At 34.8% G+C, this 13,449-nt stretch overlaps 1 non-coding gene across 1 annotated transcript; it reads right to left on the bottom strand.

Moving 5' to 3' along the window:
* Positions 1-12,810: 12,810 nt before the first annotated feature.
* On the bottom strand, positions 12,811-12,918 carry LOC112780206 (small nucleolar RNA R71). Its single transcript, XR_003191058.1, has one exon. It is a non-coding gene; the product is annotated as a small nucleolar RNA R71 (small nucleolar RNA).
* Between the last annotated feature and the right edge of the window lie 531 nt (positions 12,919-13,449).

Here is a 13,449-nt window from a genome sequence, read left to right as displayed (position 1 = left end):
GTAGTGCCATCCATGAGGTAGCATAATTGTGAGATCTCACATTCAATTCCAACACTAAAATTTATTACCATTTTATTATTTAATAGTTGTCATGCAATGAGCATGCGTGGCCAATTCTTCTTTGAGGAGACAATGTCTATGTGACCATTATCTAAACAAGCAAGCATATTCCCAGCACAACAAGATAAGGGTACACTATATATTGTTTAGTAATTAAGTAGTAACAATGCTAATTATGGTATTATCAACTTAAATTAGATAATCCATTTCACCTTGCCCACCCTCCCTAACTCAAACATCAATGATTAAGAATCACACTCTTTAATAATTAGTCTGTTGCCAACTAGAAGAAAAATTCACAAAAAATGCAATAAAAAAGTTTTAAGGGGAAATTAAATTATAGGGCCAATGAAAATTGAATAAATTAATTCTTGTTTTTGATATTTATATTAATTCTAATATTTTATTTTCTTATCTTGCCTTAGTACAACAGGCTATGTTTTTTAACGTTGTTGGTGGATGAACACTTGCAGAGACTGTTGGGAATCTTCCAATAATAGCTGCAATTTGTAGCAGGTTTATTTTCTATATTATTTTGAAATGATGTTAAATTTGTTGGACTAACAATGCTTATGAAAAATGAGGTTCAAAGATGTTGCTATGAACTATTTCATGCTCTTGTTTGGATAAATAATTCTTACAGCTCATGTTGAATAAGTGAACTAGACTATTTTAGCTGTTCTTTCTTTCCCACTCACTACTCATTATCCATCTCCAACTCTTTTTTTTCCTTTTTTCCCCCTCCAGTTTCATGGATTTCCATATCCCAAAAGGTGTTGCATTCATAGGCGAAGTTGGCCTCGGTGGAGAGTTGCGCATGGTGAGCAAGTTCTTTTCATTAAAATTTTGCTACTTAAATATTTGAAAGCCTAACTTAGAGTCTTCAATATCAGTTTTGTGCTGGCCATTAACTTAGAGTCTTCAATAGCCGTGTTGTGCTGGCCATTCTACTGAAGAGCTTAATGATATACTAATGTTGCATCCTATTTCCAGTTATTAAAGATTTCTTTTTAATATTTTCTCACCAGTTCTTATTGGATCTTTTGTATGATTTTCTGTTGGCATCTTCTAAAAATGATACAAAAATTATATTATTTGACCATGTTTTAGACCTAATCATTTGATTGGTATGCTTTTGACAAACAATACATGATCCATAGCTAAATAATTTTTACTCCTTCATCGCTAAACTATTCACTAGAGCTTCATTGAATTTAACTAGAACCTTGCATCCTACAGTAAAATTGAGGACATCATATCTATTTGTTCCATCAGATCTTTAGCTTTCATAATTTTCATTTCCTTTAAAGATGTTTGAAACAATGCCTTTTTTTAAGCTTCCAAGAACTGCAGGTTGCTTTTATATATTAAGTCAAATTTTAACAAATTAGTTGTCTGGTTTATTTATTTATATATCAGGTTAGCTTGGTAATCTATCGGTCTAATTATTTGATGATGCATGTTCCAAGAATAGAAAAAAGGGTAAACACGATGGCAAAGCTAGGTTACAGAATTTGTGTTGTACCAAAGCAAGCTGAAAAGGTTTTAGAAACTGGAAGTCTAGGAAATATAACAGTTATAAGTTGCAACAATCTGAAAGGTTGCTATATTCATAACAGAATGAAAGGTTGCTAGTGTTGTGAATAATTTGTAATTTTTCATCCATTATTACCACTTGGTGTTATAGTAATATAGTCATCGTACTCTGCCCTTTGTTGTTCAACATGTTTATTAATCACAGTCTTTTGTGGATATGTTTAAATTATAACTATTATGCAGACAAGTACTTAAGTGGTTAAAAAAAGAAGCAATGAGCAAAATAATTATGAATCAGCTTTTTTTAGCCCATGTATGAAATTGTGGCGGTTTAAAACCGACGCATTTTTTTTCAAAACCCTACATAGATTTGCGGCGGTTTTAAAACCGCCGCAAATTTTTTAAAAATCCACTTAGCAAATAGTGGCGGTTTTGCAACCGCCGTAAAATCAGTTATCTGATTTGCTGCAGTTGTGCCAGCGGTTTATTAGAACCGTCGCAAAATCAAATCTCCACCCCCTAACTTGCAACGTTTGTGGAACCGCTGCTATACTGTTTGGCGGCGGTTAAAAGCTGCCGCAAATACATAAAAAACCGCCACTATTCGGCGTGTCTCTTGAGAGGCCTCTCCTTATTACAATAAGCTAAACTCTCCCCAATATGCATACCCAAACCAAGGATATGGTGAATTTCACAATGATTACATACTTCCACCACCATATATCTATGACCCATACCCCCCAACATAATCCTCAATCACCACACCAATACCACCATCCACCTTCTTACATACCACCTCAATATACTCACCAACACAAGCCACCCTCCGATTATACAACCTTTCTTCTAACTAATGAACCTTCCTTCTCTTCTAAATGTGAAGTTCTCCAACCCTTGTCCTAAGAACAACAAGACCTTCAAAGTTTTCTCTAAGAGCAAGAAGGATTTCGAACAACACAAGGGCAATTCATGGCTACCATAGCCGAAGCGGTGAACCACTTGGTTCTACTATGCTCATGTGATCAAAGCACTACCCTTGATGAATGTGGATGATCAACTAAAGGGTGTAGTGAGAAGGAGAACATGGAGTCTCAAGTGGAAGAAGAAGAGCTAAGGTATGAACCACAACAAGGGGAGGAAGGTGAGATGAGTGAGCCGAAAAAGATAAAGGGAGAATTGAGAGAGATTGATCAAAATGTGGATTCTATCATTGAAGATTTTTTGTCCACATTGGTCAATCCCCTCAATAATCTTGATGAACCTTCCCCCGTTGGATTTGGAATAGAGGTTGATGTGGACTTCTCACAACCTCCTTGTTATGACTTGAGTGATGGAAAAGAGGAAGTTTGTGAGGAAGCAATTTCGTTCCAAGAGCACATTGAGTGGGTGGCAATTTCATCGATGAACTTCATTGGCCTACATCAATATGCTATCTTGGAGACGGATTACCAACTTAAGGTCCTTCTTGGGTTGATACATGGTGGAGAAAGGAGTGTTGGTTGCCAAGTGAATCCAAGGCTCTTCAAGAAAACCAATTCAAGAATTGGAGTTCAAGTGGGACACAAAGCACAACTGAGTGGATTTCGGAGAGTGTTGGGATGCTTTAAGGATATTTTGGGAGTTTTTCCATCCGACTTGAATCATATACATCAACAAGAAGGGGAACGGAAAACTAGAATATGGGATCCTAGAGGAGCTTTAAAGACCAAGCACGGTTGGAGATTCAAGGAGGAATAGAAGCACAAGTCTCCTTGATGTGAGCTCCTCAAAATGTCCAAATTAAGGACAATAAACCAAAGTGATAGGTAGAAGACACCCCACCATGGTAACATCTTTCTAACCCTTTCCTTGTTTATAGTCTTGTTTTATTGCATTTTGCTTCATTTAGCTACTTAGGATTAGTTTAATTTTGAGCTTAGATAGATTGATTTTTTTATGAATCATGAGTTTGTGAATTTCTGGATGTTTTGGGATTGAAACTATTGTTGAGCTAAGGTTTGGTACTTTAGAATTTGAAGAAAATTTTTTGAAAAACAGAACAGTGTGCGTACGCACACCATTGTGCGCACACACACAATTACTGAATTTTGTGTCTTGTACGTACGCACCCTTATGTGCGTACGCCAACTCAGTTGAGCACCCTCTGTTGGGAGTTCTCGCACCTGCTTGTACATGCGCATCCCAACCCCTTTCCTCAGTGTGCGTGCACACAAGCTTGTGCATACGCACAACCACTTCAAATCCTGCACTATGTGTGTACGCACACGCGATTGCAACCCTTCTGTTGGAAGTGCTCGCACCTCACATGGGTGCACACCTTAGCCATTTTTTCCTCTTTGTGCGCTCGCACACCTGTGTGCGCACGCACACATGATCCTTTTTCAAAAAGAAAAATTTTTCTTTTGTGCATACGCACACCTTGCAATTCCCTCTCTGCTCGAAGCGTTTGCACGTGTGTGCGAGCGCAAACCTTAGTGTGCATACGCACACACGCACAAGTGATGTTTTAGGCATACTTTTGATTGTTCTTTGATTAAGTCCTACGCACTTCCCCTCCCCTCTATCCCTTTCTTCTCTTACTTTTGCCCTAATTTCTATTTATTCTAGTTAGTTTTATTTGCATTTAATTTTGATTTTAGTAATTATATTAGTTTTGGTTTAGTTATTTGTTAATTAAATAAATTGCAAGTTTTTGCTTGATGTTCATTGAGTTGCTTCTTGCTTGAATTTTGGTTTAATTTTTTATGAATATGTGCACTAAGCATTAAGTCTTTGTTTAATTGCCTAAATGAATTTTGAGTCTGATTCATATGTTGTAGCTACCATATGCGTTAAACTATATCCATTTTTGACAACTTAATCATGAATTGTGCACCTTGAATGATCGTTGATGTTATGAGAATTTGAATTTTATCAATGCACTTATACTTTGCCTTAATTTACTAGTACCTAGTGGGTTTGAACATTAATGTTTTGTTTGCATCCTAGGACAAATTATTTATAAGTGCATATTGAATTAAGTAAATTTAGTTGAATTACTTGTTCATCATGATTTTCATGTCAATCTAATCACATAACATGTACTTGTTTCTTGTTAATGCTCTGCATTTGTTTGAGTGACTTGACTTGATTTTTATCAAGCTTATCACTTTTTGCAACAAGTACCTTTACCATGTGACTATTTCATTATGTTTTAAGATGAATAAGTAGTTCCCTTTTCATCATTGACTTGGTTATTGTTTGTTGTGCTACCTTATCTTAATCTTGCGCATTCACTTGCACAATTTCAATATCCAATATCTCTAAATTCAATTCACTTTAGTTGTGGTTACCTAGGTTTGTTTGTGCCTTCACCTTTGCTTATCTTTACTTGTGACCTAGGCTACTTAATTGAGGACCGCATGCTATTTTTTTTAATTGTGTGGTTACCGTTTTTACCCGGCCAATGTGTGTTCTAAACCATGCGCACACTTAGAATACACACATTGTGTTTTATCATACCACACACATATGAACTCTTCCCCAATTCCTATTTATTTGTTCTCTACAGCAACCCAATGCCCACCAGCTGAAGGTGGAGCCTCATAGTTCTTCACTTCCGGATTGTGTGCATGCATGGAGGACCGTGCAATGATTAAGCGTGGGGGAGGATCCGCAACTTTGGGGAGTAAATTTCTCTTTCTGAACACTTTGCAATATTCTGATAGTTATGTTTTTGTGAATATTTGTTTAGTATTTCATTGCATTGCACTTTGCTTAGTCTGCTTATATATATATATCTTAGCATGCTCATAGTTTTATGGTAGTAAGTATTTGTATTTGCATGTTGCCTAATATAGGAAATAAGTTTGGCGAAAACAACAAGGAATTTTCAAGAAATCTCTCTTAGGGCGTTCCATTGATTGGATTTGAAAACTTATTTTTTCAACTTGCTTGGAATATTTTTTTGTGGAACATAGAAAAGAGCAAGAACAAAACACCAAGTAAGATTTGAGCTTTAATTGTGTGGTTGCACATTTTCAACCATAAATTTTGTTCTTGTGTGCTATGCTCCTTTTTTTATTGTGATCTTAGATTTGCTTGAGTCGTTATGTCTTATATTTGATGTTTTGAATGCATCTAGTATGATTGAGGCCATTTTTGAAATTAAAACTCACTAACCCATATGGCCAACCCTTACATTTACCTTTGTAACCCACTTTTGAACCTTTTAATTCCCCTTTTGTTCTAGTTGTAAGCACATCATTCTCCCTAAGCGAAAAACCATTAATTTCCATAAATTGTATCTTTGATTAGCTTGGGTTGAGTAGTGTGTGCTACTCAAGTGTGGAGGAAATTTGTGGAAAAACATTGGTAGAAAGTTTACTTTGGATATTCATGGTGAAATTTTGGAAAAATGGGTAAGCACTCATGCATTCATTACTTAAAATATGTACATCTCTTTTTTATGATAAAAGAAAAATTTTGGTGTACATACTTTGTTTATATATACAAAAAAAAGAGAAAAAAAAGAAAAGAAAATAAAAGATGATGATGATGATGATGATGATGATGATGATAATAATAATAATCATGATGATGTTAAATGAAGAATGCATATGTGTGGGAATTAGAAAGAAGATGCATGAGCGAGTATGAAAAAAAATGAATGGGAAGTTAGGTTGTTCTCTTTTGTGTACATAGGTTGATATAGGATTAGTGGGATACTTGAGCTAATCAAAGATCCAATCTACTAGTCCAGTTAACCATATTAATCCTACCCTTACCTTAACCCCATTACAACCCTCAAAAGACCTCATGATATTTGCATTCATGCATCAAGTATTTGTTGATTGTTAGATGACTAGCAAATCCTAGAAAATATGATTGAAGGAGAATTGAGTAATTAAGCCCTAAACACTGAGCGACTAAAGTGTATACACATTTGATGAGGGATTCGATCGCTCAATTCTATGATTCCATCTCTTATCTCGTGTTTTCTTGCAAGTTGCCAAATTAATTTTTGAAAACTTCAAATCAAATCTTTGGATATTGATTATATTACATTAATTTCTTGCCTTAGCCCTAATGATCTATTTTAGATTGATTGGAATACTATTGCTTGTTTTTGCCAAACTCAATAGGAACCTTAGTATAGGTATGAATAGGTAATATTTAGAATAGTTGCATGCGTGTAGGTAGTTGCATTGAATAAGTTGCTTGCCCTTTTCCCTTCTCCTTTGATTATGATTTGCATGAGGATATGCTATTGTTTAAGTGTAGGAGAATTGATGAATCTATATTTGATGATAAATTTTTGATTGATTTGAGTAGATTTCATCATATCAACCCACATTTATTCACCTAAATAACATGCTTTTGTGTTTTTTCTCTAAATTATGTCCAATTGTAAAAACATGATATTTTGTGCTTATTTTAATAAATTTTATTCCACTTTCATTCTATTTGATGCCTTGATGTTTTTTATGAGTGATTTCAGGTGCAATAGGTAGGAATGGCTTGGTAAGAGTGAAAGAGAAGCATGCAATTAGGAGAAAACATGAAGAAAACAAAGGAGAAAAGCATTTCAGAGTGTGCATATGCATAACTTCCTGTGCATACGCACAAGTGAAAATCAACAAGTGTGCGTACGCACAAGCCCCAGTGCGTAACTTCATTAAAAAGTTACGTGGCTCACGAATTTGGAGGTTTCCAGTCCAATTTCTGAAGGGTTTAAAGCATATAAGGAAGGTCTAGCAACAACATACAACACCATAGGATAGACAACACACTTAGGCATATTTTTAGATAGTTTTAGGTAGGTTTAGGTTAGGTTTTCTCTCAATTTTCCTTAGGATGTAATTAGGATTTATCTACAAGTTTGTATTTTCCAATTTTGATCTTGGTCTCTAGCTTATTTCCATTGTAAGTATTTCTTAATTTTCTCTTTTATTACACTACTTGTTCTACACTTTCTTATATTTTAATTCACTTTACCAATACATATATGCTTTTGCAATTTTGATTTCTAGTTAATGAATTTGATGTTTAGTGGTTATTATATGTTTATTGAGTTGCCATTGTTAATTTTGTTTATTGGTTGTTCATAGTTCCAAGTATTTTTACAATTTTGTCATATTTTGTGAATATGCCTACCATGGGTTTGATAAAATGTCAATTTTGATTATGGAGTAAATTTTCACTCATTGACTTGGGAAAATGAGTTTATAGAATACTAGAGTCATAATGTCCGATATTTAGTGATAAGGGTTGATTAGTAAGTTAGCTAGGATTTGTAGATTAAGAACAACTATGCTCACTTGACTTACTCTTCGATGTTAAGGGTTGACTAGGTGAGATTAATCCATTATAATTATCATAGTTGTGGTTATGACAAGGAATGAATTCCATAACTCATCCCAAGTCAAGGTTCCATTTATGTTTTGAACCACATTTCCATCATTTTAAAGCATTCCTTGTCCATATTACATAGATAGTTCTTTTATTCCGTTATTAGTTTATTAATTGTTCTTTAATTCCTTTAATTGTTTGCTTCGTCATTGAAAACCCCCTTGATTTTCACAACCAAAATTGTGCACCCTTTGTCACTAGTTCCTAGGAAAGACCTGAGATTTAATTACTCTCGGTTATTTTTATTTGAATTAAACTTTGATGTAGGGATCCATTGCCGGTTTGGACTATACTTACAACGAAACACTTATTTTCTATTGAAAAATTCTAGACCAGCATAAATTCACTCATCAAAGTGGTTCCTTGAACTGTTGTACCAAGACTTGGGATATTACAAGACACATGGTTGGTGCTTTATTTCTGACATGCAAAAGGTATTTAACTTATTATGCCTATGATAATTTATCATATTAGTTGCTACTGCTATGATGGATGCACTGTATCATATTAGTTGCTACTGCTATATCTAAAGGACTTGTTTAGTTGCATGATAACAAAAGTTAGGGACTTTTATGGTGAGTAAACAACAATGTGAGGACTGTTATGGTGAGTGAAACCCAATGTGAGGGATTGCTATGGGTCACGATTTTGAATACTTATGGACTCTAATTTGTAACAATTGATGGATATGAATGCCTAATTTTATGCGTTAAACTCTAGGTTGCAGGGCCTGATTCATGCTGTGCAATAGGTGATGCCTAATGTGCATTGATGAGCGGATAATTTATACGCTTTTTGGCATTGTTTTTAGTAGAATCTAGTTACTTTTAGGGATGTTTTCATTAGTTTTTATGTTAAATTCACATTTCTGGACTTTACTATGAGTTTGTGTGTTTTTCTGTGATTTCAGATATTTTCTGGCTGAAATTGAGGGACTTGAGCAAAAATCAGATTCAGAGGTTGAAGAAGGAATGCTGATGCTGTTGGATTCTGACCTCCCTAAACTCAAACTAGATTTTCTGGAGCTACAAAACTCAAAATGGCGCGCTTCCAATTGCGTTGGAAAGTAGACATTCAGGGCTTTCCAGCAATATATAATAGTCTATACTTTTAACGAGTTTAGACAACGTAAAAGGGTATTGAACGCCAGTTCTACGCTGCTGTCTGGAGTTAAACGCCAGAAACAAGTCACAAACCAAAGTTGAACGCCAGAAATATGTTACAATCTGGTGTTCAACTCCAGAAAGAGCCTTTGCACGTGTAACACTCAAGCTCAGCCCAAGCACACACCAAGTGGGCCCCAGAAGTGGATTTATGCATCAATTACTTACTTCTGTAAACCCTAGTAACTAGTTTAGTATAAATAGGACTGTTTACTATTGTATTAGAGATCTTTGGATCATCTTTGGACGCCTGGTTCTTAGATTATGAGGGCTGGCCATTCGGCCATGCCTGAACCTTTCACTTATGTATTTTCAACGGTAGAGTTTCTACACTCCATAGATTAAGGTGTGGAGCTCTGCTGTTCCTCATGAATTAATGCAAAGTACTACTGTTTTTCTATTCAATTCAACTTATTCCTCTTCTATGATATTCATTCGCACTTCAACATGAATGTGATGAACGTGACAATCATCATCATTCCCCCACGAACGCGTGCCTGACAACCACTTCCATTCCACATTAGATTGGATGATTATCTCTTGGATATCTAATACAGGAGACCGAGTCCGAGTTATTAGTGTCTTCATGGTATAAGTTAGAACCCATGGATGGCCATTTCTGAGATCCGGAAAGTCTAAACCTTGTCTGTGGTATTCCGAGTAGGATCTGGGAAGGGATGGCTGTGACGATCTTCAAACTCGCGAGTGCTGGGCGTAGTGACAGACGCAAAAGGAGGGTGAATCCTATTCCAGTATGATCGAGAACCTCAGATGATTAGCCGTGCCGTGACAGAGCATTTGGACCATTTTCACAAGAGGATGGGATGTAGCCATTGACAACGGTGATGCCCTTACAAAAAGCTTGCCATGGAAAGGAGTAAGACTGATTGGATGAAGACAGCAGGAAAGCAGAGGTTCAGAGGAACGAAAGTATCTCTATACGCTTATCTGAAATTCTCACCAATGATTTACATAAGTATTTCTATCTTTACTTTCTATTTATTATTATTTATGTTCGAAAACTCCATAACTATTTTATATCCGCCTGACTGAGATTTACAAGATGACCATAGCTTGCTTCATACCAACAATCTCCGTGGGATCGACCCTTACTCACGTAAGGTTTACTACTTGGACGACCCAGTGCACTTGCTGGTTAGTTGTGCGAAGTTGTGATAAAAAGTTGAGATTACAATTGAGCGTACCATGTTGATGGTGCCATTGATGATCACAATTTTGTGCACCAAGTTTTTGGCGCCGTTGTCGGGGATTGTTCGAGTTTGGACAACTGACGGTTCATCATGTTGCTCAAATTGGGTAATTTTCTCTTTATTTTAAAAAAAAAAGTTTTCAAAAATTTTTTTTTTCAAAAATCTTTCAAAAATTTCTCCTTTGTTTTCGAAAAAAATTTTAAAATAAAAATGTTTTCAAAAATATATTTTTCTTCAGAATTTTTAAGAATGAATTCTAGTGTTTCATGAAGCATGTTGAAGCCTGGCTGGCTGTAAAGCCATGTCTAATTCTTCTGGATAGGGCATGTTAGGCGTGTCATGTCTGAGTTACATACTAAAGCTTGGCTGGCTATTAAGCCATGCCTGACCCTTTGATTGGAGTTTTAGACTAAAGAGCATAAGATTCCTGGAATTCATATTAAAAATTTTGGAATCCTTATTTTTCCCTTTCAAAATGATTTTCGAAAAAAAATTAAAAGAAAATACAAAAAAATTCATAAAATCATAAAAATAAAAAAAATATTTTGTATTTCTTGTTTGAGTCTTGAGTCAGATTTAAAGTTTGGTGTCAATTGCATGTTCATCTTGCATTTTTCGAAAAATTCATGCATTCATGGTGTTCTTCATGATCTTCAAGTTGTTCTTGGTAAGTCTTCTTGTTTGATCTTGATGTTTTCTTGTTTTGCATCTTTTCTTGTTTTTCATGTGCATTTTTGCATTCATAGTGTCTAAACATGAAAGATTTCTAAGTTTGGTGTCTTGCATGTTTTCTTTGCATATAAAAAATTTTCAAAAATAAGTTCTTGATGTTCATCTTGACATTCAAAGTGTTCTTGGTGTTCATCTTGACGTTCATAGCATTCTTGCATGCATTCATTGTTTTGATCCAAAATTTTCATGCATTGAGTCTTTTTCATGTTTTTCCCTCTCATCATTAAAAATTCAAAAATAAAAAAATATCTTTCCCTTTTTCACTCATAAATTTCGAAAATTTGAGTTGACTTTTTCAAAAATTTTTAAAATTTAGTTGTTTCTTATGAGTCAAATCAAATTTTCAATTTAAAAATCTTATCTTTTTCAAAAATCAAATCTTTTTCATTTTTTCTTAGTTATTTTTGAAAATTTTAAAAATATTTTTCAAAAATCTTTTTCTTATCTTTATCTCCTAATTTTCGAAAATAACACCATCAATTAATGTTTTGATTCAAAAATTTCAAGTTTGTTACTTGCTTGTTAAGAAAGATTCAAACTTTAAGTTCTAGAATCATATTTTGTGATTTCTTGTGAATCAAGTCATTAATTGTGATTTTAAAAATCAAATCTTTTTCAAAACTAATTTCAATCATATCTTTTCAAAAATATCTTTCTATCTTATCTTCTTCAAAATCATATCTTTTTCAAAATTTGATTTTAAAATATCCTTTCTAACTTCTTATCTCCTTATCTTTTCAAAATTGATTTTCAAATTTGTTTCAACTAACTAACTAACTTTTTGTTTGTTTCTTATCTTTTTCAAAACTACCTAACTAACTCCCTCTCTCTCTAATTTTCGAAAATATCTTCCCTCTTTTTCAAAATTTCTTTTTAATTAACTAATTATTTTAATTTTTGATTTTAAAAATTTCGAAAATTACTAACCTTTTTCAAAAACTATTTTCGAAAACCACTAACTCTTTTTCAAAAATTATTTTCGAAAATTCACTTCCCCCTCTCATCTTCTTCTATTTGTTTAATTATTTACTAACATCTCTTCCTCACTCACCAAAAATCCGAACCCCCTCTCTCTCTGAGTTCAGATTTTCTCTTCTTCTTTTCTTCTATTCACACAGGGACCTCTATACTGTGGTAAAAAGGATCCCTATTATTATTATTATTTTTCTGTCCCTCTTTTTCATATGAGCAGGAGCAAAGACAAGAATATTCTTGTTGAAGCAGATCCAGAACCTGAAAAGACTCTGAAAAGGAAACTAAGAGAAGCTAAAATACAACAGTCCAGAGACAACCTTTCAGAAATTTTCGAACAAGAAGAGGAGATGGCAGCCGAAAATAATAATAATGCAAGGAGAATGCTTGGTGACTTTACTGCACCTAATTCCAATTTACATGGAAGAAGCATCTCCATTCCTGCCATTGGAGCAAACAATTTTGAGCTGAAACCTCAATTAGTTTCTCTGATGCAGCAGAACTGCAAGTTTCATGGACTTCCATCTGAAGATCCTTTTCAGTTCTTAACTGAATTCTTGCAGATATGTGATACTGTTAAGACTAATGGAGTAGATCCTGAAGTCTACAGGCTCATGCTTTTCCCTTTTGCTGTAAGAGACAGAGCTAGAGTATGGTTGGACTCTCAACCTAAGGATAGCCTGAACTCTGGGGATAAGCTGGTCAAGGCTTTCTTAGCCAAGTTCTTTCCTCCTCAAAAGCTGAGTAAGCTTAGAGTGGATGTTCAGACCTTCAGACAGAAAAAAGGTGAATCCCTCTATGAAGCTTGGGAGAGATACAAAGGACTGACCAAAAAGTGTCCTTCTGACATGCTTTCAGAATGGACCATCCTGGATATATTCTATGATGGTCTGTCTGAATTAGCTAAGATGTCATTGGATACTTCTGCAGGTGGATCCATTCACCTAAAGAAAACGCCTGCAGAAGCTCAAGAACTCATTGACATGGTTGCTAATAACCAGTTCATGTACACTTCTGAGAGGAATCCTGTGAGTAATGGGATGCCTATGAAGAAGGGAGTTCTTGAAATCGATACTCTGAATGCCATATTGGCTCAGAATAAAATATTGACTTAGCAAGTCAATATGATTTCTCAGAGTCTGAATGGAATGCAAGCTGCATCCAACAGTACTCAAGAGGCATCTTCTAAGAAGAGGCCTATGATCCTGAGAACCCTGCAATAGCAGAGGTAAATTATATGGGTGAACCTTATGGAAACACCTATAATCCATCATGGAGAAATCATCCAAATTTCTCATGGAAGGATCAACAAAAGCCTCAACAAGGCTTTAATAATGGTGGAAGAAATAGGTTTAACAATAGTAAACTTTTTCCATCATCCACTC

Source organism: Arachis hypogaea, chromosome 19 (assembly GCF_003086295.3).
Source record: "Arachis hypogaea cultivar Tifrunner chromosome 19, arahy.Tifrunner.gnm2.J5K5, whole genome shotgun sequence".
NCBI classification, from domain to species: Eukaryota; Viridiplantae; Streptophyta; class Magnoliopsida; order Fabales; family Fabaceae; genus Arachis; species Arachis hypogaea.
Note: the sequence above shows the minus strand (reverse complement) of the source record. Positions and strands in the feature narration are given on the sequence as shown.